We start from the raw sequence: 15,228 nt of genomic DNA, 5'->3' as shown, positions 1-15,228 counted from the left end.
AGTAAGCACTATAATACTATCCGGGAGCTATTCAATAAACATTTGGCATCTTGTGAACATTTTCATATTTCGCGTTGCATTGCTGGGTGGAACGTACGCTAAATGTAAATGGGATGAGCTTGTAGCGCAGTGGAATAGGTACACACGTGTTATGGTCGTATGTACTGTATATAATGTACGTTGTATGTGAAATGAGTTTTTGGTGCATATTCGAGTGTAATGGGTACAATTCCGAGTCTTTTAAAGGGCAACAGTAAATTGTGTGATTACACATTCATTTTGTCATTAATGATAAGGTTTTCCTAGTTCTCTATGTATTTTAAAAATAGCTTAACACTTCTGAAAACTCATAGCTGTGACAAAATGTTATAACAAAATTGAACATGACACTAATAATAATATCTTTTGGGCTTACTTAAAATGGTGGAATTTAAAATGAAAAATGAATATATTTACGATAATCCTATTGTGTTTGTATGTTCATACTTCCTTATTCGTACCTTACTCTATACTTATTAGAAATGCGAAAGTCTGTCTGTTCAAAAACAAACTAATATAAACAATAACAAAAAATGAGATCTAATTACCAAACTCCGAAAACAAAAACTAAAACAAAAATTTTCAACAGCGCACAAATTAGCACAAACAAAAAAAAGAAAATACAATTTGGTAAATACAAACAGTACAAAAAGCGGAACAAAAGGCGAGTGAGTTTCGTAACAGTAGCAGTATAGTGAATGCGATAATGGGTCGTTTCGACCGGCGCTCGACACTACGCGAGGCGATAAGCGCTGAGAACAAATACTGCGTTATACCATTCGGCTTTTAATTTTAAAACTAGGTTATGTTTTTTAATGTGATTATTGATGTTTTACTTTAAATTGTTTTTTAGGCTAAGGAAGAAAGATATTATATCAGCTTAGCCTTTTTTCCAAACTACGTTGGAGTCGGCTTCCAGTCTCAGTCTCCAGTTTTCAGGTAAGGAAGAAAGATCAAAAATGCTATTTAAGTTTCCGTGCGGTGATAGACAATGAGGGCAACAGTAAATCGTGTAAATATGCATTCATTTACTTATGAATGGAGTAGCAGTATAGTGAATGCGATAATGGGTCGTTTCGACCAGCACTCGACGCTACACGATGAGATAAGTGCTGAGAACAAATACTGCGTTACACCATTCGGCTTTTAATTTTAATAGTAGGTTATGTTTTTTAATGTGATTATTGATATTTTATTTTAAATTGCAATTTAGGGTAAAGACGAACGAAAAAAAGGTATTCAGCTTTGGTGCAGCAATAGATACGTAAGAAAGAGAAACGAAACGAACGAAAATATTTGGAGAGCTTGGGAAGATTTTTGTTTACAACAGATATAATAAATATAATAGATTCTATTTTTTTATCTATTTACATAGTAATATGTATTTAGGAGTTCATAAGCATGTTTAACGTTGGTAACTGGCCGTTATACAAGCTCTGCTTTGTTCGGAATCAGGTTGCCGTTTGTAACTAGTAAAAAAAAACGTTCATAAAAAATAGGGACATTTGTAAAACATCAATTTGTGTACTATTTGAGCACTTAAAAGTAAAACATTTTTTTAAACTATGCTCATACGAACTATGTTAAATGTAGGCATAATTTTCCAAAAGAAGCTTCCACCAAAAAAGCACTACCATGTTCGTAAAACCCCGAGTAATAGCACAAAGCAGTGCTTACAATGCGAACTAGTCAACAGTGGGGACGCAGTAATGGGTCGTAGCGAGCGCGCGTGACGGTAGCGCGGTACAACGCCATCTATGCGATGCAGTTGGCAACATGTGCGCTGAGCACTTTAATATTATTGTTTATTATGTTACGGCTTTCTTAGAGAGCAGTTTTATCTGATATATTGTAAGCTATTAACAGTTATTTAGTTGTTTATCAGCTTCTACTACTTTCCACGGCTTTAATAACGTAGTTATTTCACTGTTCAAAATGTGGCCTATGTTCTTGTCAGATTAACTGCAAATCGGTTGAGAAATTTGGAAATACATCCCGCATAGAAAAACACATCATTTATAATGTTATTTTCAAGTGGTATAAAATAATTTTCAGTCATAAACACATAGTGCTTTTGCTAAAAATAAGAAACAACATTGTTTAACAGCAATTTGATAAGTCTTCTAGCATTTCATTTTGTAGCGCAAATGTAAAACTAAACATTTTTTTCTGGAAGGCAAATCGAAGACAGTAAAATAAACAAAATAATAACTTCATTAGAATATCAAAAGGTAAACTAGTTCAAATTGCACGACATCTAATTCACTGCCCGTATTACAAGAGAATGCAATTACTGACCAGAGCTTAGCGTTCAATGTACAATGTGCATTATAACAGTATCGCAGACCGTAAAGCATTCCTTATGTGCTTCGTAGCGTAAGGCTTTGGCGCTAGTACGAAGTCCTTTGTTTGAACTGCAATATGAGCCGTGTACCGTCTCTTTGCAAACCTTGTGTGTATAGCTTTTAACGTGTTATTGGTGTTTCAATGTTTATACTAATTTTAGAGTAAAATATATGAGGGAGAGAATTTGTTTGTGTGTAAGCTTTGCAGGCTAGCGTATTTAAATAATTTCTACATTCTAAGTAATCATTAAAAATGTTTGGGAAAAAGGGAACGATTTTTTGGTCATACCTGGGTTTTCAGTCCATGACCTTTACGAAACAGTCGCATTTACACGCTTTATATATTACAAATTTTCTTCTATGTGTTATTATAGAAGCTTAAACTAATACTAACTTTTTTTTTGTTTTATTACATAACAAAAAAATTGAGTTGCTAGTAAATGCACAAAATGATGTGTGGTTAATAACGTATTATTACATATAAATAAGATGACACGACGTTAGAAGATACAGCACTATAAAAATACTTTTCGATAAAGCTGAATCAGATTGTGAAAAGTCGAATATTATTGTGTAGTTTGCAAAATCTCGCATAATAGTAACAGTATTAATAAAATACGTAGTCAACGTGGCGTGTCAAGGGTATGTAAAAATGAACGGCGAGTCCTTTGATGTGTAACGGATAAAGGTAGAGGGTTTCTTGCTCCATTGCCTTTGTAAGATGTAAGGGAACCTGTTGTACCTAGGCCGGTTTTTTAGAAATATATTTTTTATTGTGATTTGACGTGCAGCACACAAATCATATTTGCATATTTTGAAATGTCAATTATTTGGGTACTCACCAAAAAAATATCAGAAATGTGTATTTTATATTTACATAATATTTTTAAATTTAAAAAAAAATGGGAAATGTGGCCAAGGTACAACATACCCTATGTACCTAGGCCAGTAGTACGTTGTACCTAGGCCATATTGAAATTTGGGGGTAATTTACGCAAATTATCAAGTTTTGTTAACTAAAATAATTTTATTTGACTTATTACAGTACACAGTATTATTACAGTATACAGTATTTAACAAAACATTTTAAAAATTCTCAAATGATCAACATTTAGAAATGATCAAAATTAAATTAATATTCATAGCTATTTTTATGCTTTTCAAACAAAATATTTAAACAAAAACAACTAACTTTTTGCCACCGTTTCGTTACATCACATCGCTGCGCCTGCCAAACTCCATAGGTGTATTTTGATGTTAAAAAAAATGAATCTTGTGTCCCAAATAAAAGAAAAAATTTTCCAAAATCTCACAAAAGACACATGTGGAACTTGGCAGGCGCAGCGATGATATCACATAATATAATATAGCAAATCAATATACCTATATAGCATAGCAAATGGAAAACAAAATATTGAAACAATTATCTTTACCTATATATAAATTATTATTTCTCTCTTCAATTTTAATCAGTCATTTGGACTAGCTATTATAAAAACACTATCAATAATGTAGATATATTATTCAGCCTTAAGCATTTAGTAGAAATCCCAGTACTTCTGTATCTCTGGAACATAATAAATTTCTCTGTTCTTGTTAACTTTTTGCGGGGTTTTAATTTTTTCGACAATGTCACTCATCGGGTACAGGTTTAAATCCTCTTTTTCAGGCCATTTCCAGTTTTTAAGTGATTTTTGCATCGATTTCTGAAATAATAAAGATATTTAATTAGGAATATTATTACGTAAATGTGAAATAATTTAATAAAATATTCTCCTGGCCAAAGTACAACATCCAGGTTGTACCTTGGCCACTGGCCAAGGTACAACTGATCGACAGTGACCGAGGTACAACACTACTCCAACTTCACTAAAACGGTGGATTTTATATAGTTTAGAGTTAAGTATCTCGTAAGTTTTTTATTGTGTTGAGACTTGTAAAATCAAAGAACCGATAGCATATAACAGTTAAGTGACTATTAGAAAACTTTTAAAACTATTAGACTTCAAAATATATTAGAAATACTTACTTTTTCACACAAAAAAGTTTCAGCGTCGATAACACCAAACACCGGCTTAATGGCGGTATGCGACTAACTGCACATTGAATAGTCTGTAGTGACGTATCGAATACCATAAACAGTAGAATTTAGTATCGCGCGAATATATGAAAACGAGCCCAGTGGCCTAGGTACACATAGTGCCAAGGTACAACAGGTTCCCCTACACGTGATTCTTGGGCTATCGAAACTTTATAACAAAACCGTTGAGTGAAAACACTTGTAAAAACATTATATAGAAGTACTTTTTATTATTATCGATATATAATTAAATAGAATTTTTCAATTCCTATTGAAGTATTCTTAATAGTAGCTCGGTATATGGCGATACTACTCGCCCCATACTACATGGGATGGGATACATTGGGAAATGTGGAAGTATTTCAGACGGGTTAAAGAACGGGTAAAGTATATGGTTTCAGAAAAAAAATGGTTTTGTTTATATCGGTAGGCAGATGTCCGTCCTATATTAAATTAAGAATCTATATTTCTTAATATTAGATACGGTAAAGAAGAAGTATTTCTTTTTAAAACACGCTTTCCAATGATTACAAAGACGAACGATTATTTTAAATAGAGCAGATTCTGGTCTAACAAAGCGAGGAGCTTTAACGTAAAGAGAAGGAGGATATAATGTAAAAAGCACTCAAGGAAATTATAACTAGTGCGCTTGGAAACTTTGTACGAATAAACTACTATGTAAAGAGCTCTTAGTGAAAATTAATCCAAAAAATAAGGAAGAAGCTTCTTTATAGAAGATTTCTATTAAATTTTAATTGTTACGGGAAAAAATAATGAGTGGATAACTAGATTTGACATCAATTACTTGTATTCATATGGAAAAGATCACGCTGCCCGCACCCGCCTCTCACACGCTGTAAATCGTCAAGCGTCTTATTTAGCGTAGCATAAGAGAGAATGGGTCAGAATTTTTCACGTTTTTATAACACTTTTTACTGTTACTCTGCTCCTATCGGTCTTAGCGTGATGATATAAAATATGCCTTTTTTTCACGAAAAATATATCAAAATTATTTAAATATCTCCTAATATAACGAAGTCGTGCTAAGGCATATCCGCCATTAAAACAGTTGCCATGACAACGGAATTTTGTTAATTTAATGTCATTATAATATTGATATCCGCCATTAAAACAGTTGCCATGACAACGGAATTTTGTTAATTTAATGTCATTATAATATTGATTATTCGCAACTTAATTCGCCACCTGAATTTTCCCGGGAAATGCGTTATTTTCCCGGGGTAAAAAGTACCCTATGTCCTTTCTCGGGTATCAAAATATCTCCATACAAAATTTCATGCAAATTGGTTCAGTAGTTTAGGCGTGATTGAGTAGCAGACAGACAGACAGACAGACAGACAGACAGAGTTACTTTCGAATTTATAATATTAGTATGGATAATAAAATATGTTAAACCTAAAATTATAGGTTCTTTAAACATTTCGAAATCGAAAAACAGAAAATCTCAAAAAAATCTCGACTATAACAAAATAAAGTGTAAAATTCCGTAAGACCACACTGTCTTTAAACAAACTAGAAACCTACAAAGCCTATCTTCCAATTCTCAAAGCAAATCTAATACAATATTATAACAATGAATGTCCCAATAAAATATGAACGCGGCCGCTAATTGAGTGAGTGAGCGTTATTAGCGGAGCGCCGCAGACTTAGTTAACTACAACTTTGTACAATGTAATTAGTAGAGATTAACTGAAACATTGTAGTCTGCTCACTGCATGTGGAGGCAATGTTTGAATCTCACTTATACTTTGTACTAGCGGCTTGTTCCAGTGAATAGAAAGGTAAGTGTACAATTGTACATGTGTTAAGGTTTTGTGTAAATTATATTATTTTACACAAACCTTAACACGTGTATACTTAAACCTTACTTAGGAATCTCTTTATCTGAAGAAAGAAATGTGAGAGAACTGTTCAGGAGATTTAGAATGTGTCACGAATAGATAGACAACCGTCGAGCTTTTTATAATATGTAGTGATGATTTGTTCAAACCTATCTCGTATATCTACGTGTTTTATTCACCAATACTTTTACTATAAGACAGTGCTGTTTGTTGATAAAAAAAAATACGTTTATTTCTTTTTGAGATTAACATATATAGTTCAAGGCAAACTTTTAACTATGTATGCTAAAAGTTAACTAACTACAACTACATTCTTAATTATTTTTATTTGTTCTCAAAAACCTATCTATAAGGTAATGCAATAAATAAACATAAGAATGAACTTATATTTACAACTTAGAAAAATCTAATCGGAATAAAACGTGTCTTTGCCTTTTTAACAACAAAAAATAACAAAGACCGTTTTCCAAGAATCAATCATAAACAACAAAAAAAAAGTAAATCCTAATACACACAATTTGTCTTAAAAGTATAAAAAGATAAAAATAACTCAATCCACTTTGAGAAAATTTAAAAACCGCGGCGGCAAATTGGTAACCGAGTTTCGCAATCATATTTCGTCGGCGAGATATCGACTGCGTCACGGGAGGGTTACGCGCTTATAGCGAAAAGCTGTGCAAATAACTGCTATATAGCAGTTATATAACGTTGTACGTCACATCTGCTTATTGTTCACCAACTGGATTTATACGTTATGAAGTTATTATGCGTGTCTCTGAAATATTATATTCTGTTTTCGTTTCGTATTCAGTTAGACATAAATCTTTTTGAAAATGGATGAAATCGGTTTATCAAATCAATAAAATAACGCATAATATCCATAGAGGTACGTAGACAGTACAAAAACAGTTCATTTAACATGCCAACACGTTGACCATCGCCGTAACTAGACAGCTGAAAAACACATTACATAATAATCACGAGTGAAATTCGAAACCTTACCAAGCGCAGTGTTTAAAAGCTGTGGCAATTATTGGTCTCTGCCTACCCATATAGAAGTATGTATAGTATACTATACAGGCATTTTAAGGTAAAATGCGTGTTTGCGTTAATTCCCGTATTCTATTATACATTAAACATGCAACGTGAGAATTTCAAAGTTATGAGTATACAATAGTTTTTTAAAAGCGTTATATTTCTTAATAACAAGTAGAACAGTTCCATGGAGGTTTATAGACCCATTACAACGGCACATTTGTTTCCAACAGTGTTGCTAGCCATAAAATATACACCATTACACACTCGCTATTAATAGGTCAATTAAAAAGATTCATGTCACGTGATTTCTGGGTTATTTATATGGTCATAATTTTACGTAGCACACTACTTACAATAGTAATATATCAATGGTGTACCGGGGCAGTAATGGGTTTAAATTATTGTTTTTCCCCATTAAATTAATAAACTAAGTTGAGGAAGACGACGTCAAGGATAGGGCGAAGTGGAGGGAGAGTGTAAGAAAGGTTGACTTTACCACCATACTTGTACGATGAATAGCCAGGAAGAGAGAGAGAGAGAGAGATTTTGTTAAATCGATGGTATAGTTTACCGGCTTAGTTGAAAGCGATTTAAAATTGTCTTGAAACTACTTCAATTTTATTGTTTAAAATACTGTGTATTAAGTATGTACATATATTAAATATACGTCCATAATTAAACTAGTTAAAAAACTAGTTAAAAGCTTGACGTTTGGGAAAAAAAATGCAAGCCATGTTGTCCAATTAATTAAGAAAACTGCATATACACTGTGACTGCTATGCATTTCATGCTAAAAATCCCGTCAAAAAGTTAGGTGTACGATGTCTTTTTAAAAATACATTTTCAGAGCATATTAAGCAGTATATTTTCTCGCCGTAAAATACAAGTTAATTTTAAAATGTTGCCGTCATTTTGGCGGATGCAGCGTTTGCAGTGGCTATACGTTAGAGGCGGAGAGTGAACAAGGACTCGCAATAAAATAATCTAATGCATACAGACTCCAGGTGGGGCCACTCTGAGAGGAGTGAGTGTCAGTGCGAGCGAGTGTGCAAATAGAGTGGAAAATTATATAGATGTGTCAAAGAGATAAATTATGACACACTTTAAGGTTAAGAGTTATGAACTAAAATGTGATAATATTGAAAAAACCTTGTAATTCTCTTAAATAAGTAGAAGTTTAGGACACTAAATTTAGCTCGAAATATAGCTGACAACACTCGGCATTATATCTGTTATCAACATAACAAGTTAGGTACCAACACTTATTCAAAGAAAAACATCGAAATTGAGTTAAATTACCGCATTATCACGATTCGCATTATCTGCAAGTAGGTATAATACTTAAAAGTAGAGAATCATAATACTTATAATGTAAAAACATAACCACTAAATAGTTACGAAGTTGTTAAATAACCAACATTTACATACTTTAAAATAATAAGCATCACTACAACCCGCTTTTATCGCTATCACTAACACCACACCTCGGTCAATCTCCCCGCTACAGCGTATGAATAGTTTGCCTACTTCCCGCGACCCCACCGTATATAAAATTAGTTTTTATGACAACTCCAAGAGATTTATACCGCCCTCCTACGTTTTATAATTTATTGTGACATTTTTATAACTCATAGTGTTATGGTTAATTGTACTGTTAGGGGTGTATAGGGTTTATGATGGGTTTGTAAGAGGTTAGAAACTTTGTTATAAGGTCGTTTATGTTTAAGATTGTAAATTAGGTCAAGTAAATGACAAAGTATACAAACACTTTCCGTTGCACTATTAGCAGTTAGCTTAACCGTCTTTGCATGGATGTTGTTATAAGTATAAGGTTATAGGCTACAGAAAACAATTACGACACAAAAGATATTTAAAGATAATATATTTTCACAAAAACTTTTCATAACAGTTATATAAAGTACAATAAGTATATTTATCTACATGATTCTCTCGTGTAAAAAAAATAACTCAGAGTGTAGTAATATTTCTTTAAAATCTATGAATAATGTTCTAATACTAGAAATATGTAACAAAGTTAGAATTAAAGTTAAAGTTAAAATAAGAAATAGCGTCCTAATTTCAAAGGATTTTATTAAAATTCCAAGCTACTTTTCTAAAACAGTTTTCTCTACAATTTTTCTTATTGTCCGAAGCACTTGGCTCAGTATGCAGCCACGCGTGAAGATCACAATCAATACAAATTAGACCTTATCTCAATAGCAATAAGACAGCAAGTAACTTGTAATATTTAAGTGAATTTCTGAGGGTAGTTTTATTGTTATTGCAGTAGATGTTTATTATGATTACTTTAGGAGAAGGTTGAAATAGTATTTATTTAGATATCGATATTGAAACTGATATTAGTGGTAGTAGTTATTAAATGAATTTTAGTTGGTTGAGATGTTTCATAACGATTTTTTGTGTCTAATTGCTACTTCGCACAAAAGTTGCTGCAATTATTTGTTTGTGAATTGTAAAATACGATTTCTAAGCTAGAATTTTTTTAAAAGCAAGGTTAGACAACTTAAGGAAAGCTTTTGTTTGTTTTAATTACGTTTAACAAAGTTTTCCCTTTCAAAAAAATCTTGACTCTGAAACTGTATCCAGAACCTTGTGATGTGCCTACTACAGAGTACAAAAATCAAACAGTTTAACTTGACTGGTAAGGCCCTTCTTACACAAGGCTACGTAGTCTTAAGGCGACAACCGCCGTACAAATTCATTGAGGCGACTCGCGTCACCGGTATACCTCCGCGACTGCATTTGCATGGTGGTAATCGCTTGAAGACTAAAATCATTGAGTATCGAATATTTGCTAAAAGTACGCAAATCTTTGCGACCCGCTGGAACTGTAGCCACATCAGCTCGCATTGTTTATGTCATTTCACACAGAGTACCGAGCCAGACCATATCTTGTCAAACGCCACACATAGCACCGCAGTCTGGCACTCTGACAACATCACTACAACACGGTACTAGCCGTAATTAACCGATATTAATAGCAATGGTATTGATCGGAATATTGTAATCTGATTCAAAATTATTGATTACCCTTATTTCTTCCAACTTTAATTGAATCGAAACAGGTATTAATGCCACTAAATTGCCAAACAGGGCTTAAACGCGTTCAGAATTTTAAGGAATTTTACGATACCTAGGTTTACCCGACGTTTCGATCAATTACATCGCTGTTGGTCACAAGCTGATAATATAAAGTAAAAAAAAACACCACAAACCTCAAAGACTTCGATTGCCGATTGACTTGCCGATTGAGTCGATAGACACTTTTTGGTCGGACCTTTTTAGTTTCTCCGTAGTAAAAGACTAAACTCATTACCGGTATAAAAAGGTTCTATTTCCGTTAGCCACAGACGTATAAAAACCTTAACTGTCAGTGTCAGGAGTGAGGCGTCACGTAATTAAATTAGGAAGTATTCCGTCTGGTCGGCCACAGGCGGACAGTCGCTAGACTGTGAGTGTCGGTCGTCTAGTGTGTTAGTGGCCAGACTGCTTGAAAATTGCAGGTGAACTTGGACATTTACTGCCATTAATGGCAACTGTTGTCTGGACAGTAGTATGTAACAGCTCACGAGGTCTCGGTTTCGATTCTCGGGTCGGATCAAGTGCCTTTAGCGTTTTTAAGTTATATTATAACTAGCTTCCTTCCGCGGAAAAGGTCAACAAGGTTTCATGAGGTAAACGTGCTAAGCCAAGTTATAAATTATTTGTGTACAATATTTCATCTAAAACTGTCGAGTAGCTTTTCGTGAAAGAATAACAAACACACCCATACATACATCCTCACAAACTTTCGCGTTTATAATATTAGTAGATAATTCTTAATAGTAGCTCAAAATTTGGTAACGTGCCCGGTATATGGCAATAGGTTCGCCTTCTATTACATGTGACTAACATTGTAATTGCTGAAACGCGCTAACACCTTCAGCAAGAAGAGGCGTGATAAAAAAAACAAGTAGTTATAAGATGTCCTTGATTTGATATCTCGAATTCAAGTCATATTAGCTTCATAATTCCAAATAGTATTGGTAAATTGAACTATCGACAAAAGGGTAAATAAATTGACCTTTTACATAATGAGTCTGGCGAAGTTTATGAACGAGCAGTGTTCCGTCATGAGACTAATATTTAATTTCAAACTTTAAAATTAGTTACTTTCTGGTAAAATGCTTCTTAATTTAAGCTTCTATTGTTATAATTATATTCTATAATTGTCGCTATACTCTATAGAAATGTTAAATGTACATTTTTTACTATCAATTCTTTTGTTGACCAAGTAATGTAATAAACTGCTGGAAATTTTTACATAAATATTTTACACACTCTCACACTCTGGAATCAAATTATTGGTTATAATAATATTATCTGATAAACATTTCTTATCCATAAAATAAACTTTGAAAAATTAAATGTTAATATCTAATTCTTTAATCTATGTTTTCTGAAACCCATTTTTTTCTCAGCGGTGGAAATTATCACAGATATAATATTTATTTTAATTTAACACGTGGATCACGAATTTCTATTCTAGCTCGATTTGTTCATAGATTTCGGCCTTGTTGCTGGTTGCACCGACCGACATCGTAAGGCAAATTAATTTACTACTTTTCCGTAAAAGTATCGCTACCAGAAATCTTTCCACGCGACAGCTAGTTGAAGATATAAATAGCTCCTAATAGACGTCCAATAAGTTGTATGAATGATGAATTTGACCTTACGAACAGTCGTGCGAATATGTGTTATTGCGTGTCGTGCGTATATAAATAACTAGGAATAAATGCTTGTGCTTTATTTCTCTGCATCAACATTTTTCGTGAATAATTCTTAATTCTATTTTATAAAAATAGCTAGTTTTGTAGGTTACACAGAGCTATTGTAGCAATGCTAACACCGCTTTTAGCTAAGCTAAGCTAAGCATAGTTTCATTATGGGTTAAAAATTGGAGGTGGAACTTTGTAGGCAGAAGAAGCCGCGCGGCTCAGGATTGCTTTGCTACACACATACTCGGTTCGGCACAAAATAATAACCTATGCTTCGTAAACTTCGTATAAAGATTTGTAATGGTCATACATTTTTTTTGTCCGTTTCTGAAAAGCTGGTTGCTCGTGAGAAGAAGCAGCAAGAAACTCACGGCTCGTTCTTTTAAAATGTCAAACCCGAATACGCGTAGCATAATAATATATTTTATTCGCGCTTAAGACCCGTAACATTATATTAATATTTGCACAATTATAACGTGCAAATAATGTAATTAATTAATTACCGCATTAATGGTTCATAACGGTTATATAAATAAACAATATATTTACACAGAGTAACACAATTAAATGGAGCCCTCAAACAGGAAGTAACCAATATTCGATTAATAAATAACGAAACCCGTTCAGTAATAAGTTTCGATCCAATTTACTGACCGCCATGTTTGAACAGGCTATGTCCGAATTGCCGCAACAAATGTACAGGCAACGACACTAGTATACAGCGTGTGTTTGATTAAAAACAATGAAATAAATAATGTATTGTGATAGGTCCTGTATTTTAAAGCTTTCTATGAGTCTTTCGCATAGATAAATAAGTGTTTGAGATGTTTAGTCCGCCCAAACGCCATTAACATAGCTTTACAATTTACTATTTTAATTGAGAACAAAGATGTTCTTCTCTGTGTTATAAAGTGTCGATTTTGATGAAGTGATAGCTAAAATATATTATGATGAAATAAACTGTAATTGCAAGGGTACGAGTGTTAAAGCTTTCAGGCAGCCTTTGAAAATATGATAGATTGGATAGCAAACGTTAAAATTCATCGCGTCATTTTTATTCACGAACTTGTTTGACATGTGCACGTGACTGTACACATTGGAGAGACGACGCGACGGGTCAAATAAATAAACATTTAAATGTCAATACAGCCATATTGATTGACTTCGTGTGTATTCAGTTTGTCAATAGTTTGTTTTTTAAACTTATTGGTCAATAAACGAAAATTGGTGTGTAACGGGAGTGTGTTTGCAGAATGTGTTTTATAAATCACTAGCTTTACATTTTAAAAATAACGGCTTAATATCATGCTGATGACAATATTTCTCTTGACTTTCTATTTGACTTGAATGACTATTCAGCTGATGTATGGGTCTTGTATCGCTTTAAAAAATAACGGCTTCACTTACTAATTGCGCTTACTGTCCATTCTATAATAAATTGTTTTACTATAAATCTTTCGCGATAGTTAGTGGATTGTGTATAGTCGAAACGTAAACGGTCATCAGTTTAACAGTTTTAACTTCTTATAAGACTAGTGAATAATAATGCGTCTAGACAAACTAAAATACTGTATGGGAAAGTTATCTATTTCTTTAAGCAAAAACAAAAGAAAAGAGAAAAAAGAAACGAGTCGCCACTTCGTCAGGACATCAATCATTCTTCAATCACTAGAGAATTGTCTTCGCTTTATGCTATTAACGACATTAACACAATGTAATAAAGTTCAATTTGCTTTGGCACTCAACAATAACGTAAGAAAACCCCGCAAGAAAGGTGAGTATTGGCAATGCCAAACGAACTTCAACTGAAAACTAATGTAAATAATGTCTAATTTTCAAATATACTATTTAGTTAGAGTAAGTATATGCCATTTTCAACTTTATTATCAAGGTGCTAAGATTTCGTTTCGTAAATTAGATGTGTAGAAATAGATAGAGCATTAGTTGATCTGTCCAATTTGAAGATAAGATGAAACATGTGAGGGATTGTGAGGGGTCTTGGGTTACACTAGAGATATCTGATTATATAGTGATAAGGTTTCTTATAATTTACGTGAAAGTTGCAGTATGGAACACAGTATTTAATTTCGTTGTCGGGCACTCGGGTTAATAATTATGAAGTGTCTAAAAACTATTATATAGATTTTTAACCTGAATTATTAATGACAAAGATACTTCTAAACGAATAAATCTTTCAGATTCAGAATAAATCTAGAATCTACCATTAAATTAATTCGGAATAACTATCTAACAATTAGTTCAATACAAAAAAGAATCATTTTACAAACTTAAAATAAGTAAAAGCGTGAAATATTTTGGAAACTAACACTATACTATAATTATTCTTTTGTAAACGACACTAACACTACATTTTCAAACCACAAATAAAACAAATGTTATTCACAATCTCTATCAAAGGAAAAAATAATTATTACCATGAAAATGAAAGCAGCTTCCGTGTGAAAGAGAGGCGAGATAAAATCCATACAAACGAGCGAGACGGAGATAATATGTATTATTTATAAGTAGCAATGAGGTTTGACATCAGAGGTGCAAATAACGAGAATTATTCATAGCGTTATAATGTCGGGGAGGATTTATCATGATTTAAGTAACACTGTTTAATATTTATAAAAATAATGCGATATTTTGTGATATAAGACACTATGTATAGTTAAAATACATGTTATTAAAGTGAGAGTTTGCCTGTCTGTTTGTCTGCCACACTTTCACTTATAAACTAACTTAATTTAAATTAGCATTGAAATAAATAGGAATAGTTGTGGACTCGAGCTCCAGATTTTTTTAAAATCAACCCTTACCTGACCAGATCCACACTGATTTAATAGTAATGACCCATGAAAATAGCATACATTTTGACATTTTAATTACTAAACAGTAAAAAAACGTGACAGCCGTGTTTACACAGGACTCCTAAAAAAATACTTTAAAAGTGTTTGTACCACAAAGAAACAAAGTTGAAAACTCTTAAGGAAAAAACAATCTCACCAAAATAAATGTCAGTCGGCGAACAAAATGACCTGTAACAAATAACGGTACATGTTATAACAATGTTTGTTTGTTCG

General features: G+C 32.9%; 1 protein-coding gene across 6 annotated transcripts in view; it reads right to left on the bottom strand.

The window, feature by feature from the left end:
* bsk (mitogen-activated protein kinase dJNK) overlaps positions 1-15,228 on the bottom strand; it is a 146,030-nt gene that overhangs the window by 54,445 nt on the left and 76,357 nt on the right. For 4 of the 6 annotated variants that reach the window (XM_076123931.1, XM_076123934.1, XM_076123933.1 and 1 more), the window contains one exon: positions 15,152-15,183. The exons of the other annotated variants lie outside the window; for them this stretch is intronic. The gene's annotated coding sequence lies outside the window, so the exon portion shown is untranslated. The remainder of the gene's footprint in view (positions 1-15,151; positions 15,184-15,228) is intronic. 6 annotated transcript variants of the gene reach the window in all.

This window comes from Anticarsia gemmatalis, chromosome 16 (assembly GCF_050436995.1).
Source record: "Anticarsia gemmatalis isolate Benzon Research Colony breed Stoneville strain chromosome 16, ilAntGemm2 primary, whole genome shotgun sequence".
Classification (NCBI taxonomy): Eukaryota; Metazoa; Arthropoda; class Insecta; order Lepidoptera; family Erebidae; genus Anticarsia; species Anticarsia gemmatalis.
Note: the sequence above shows the minus strand (reverse complement) of the source record. Positions and strands in the feature narration are given on the sequence as shown.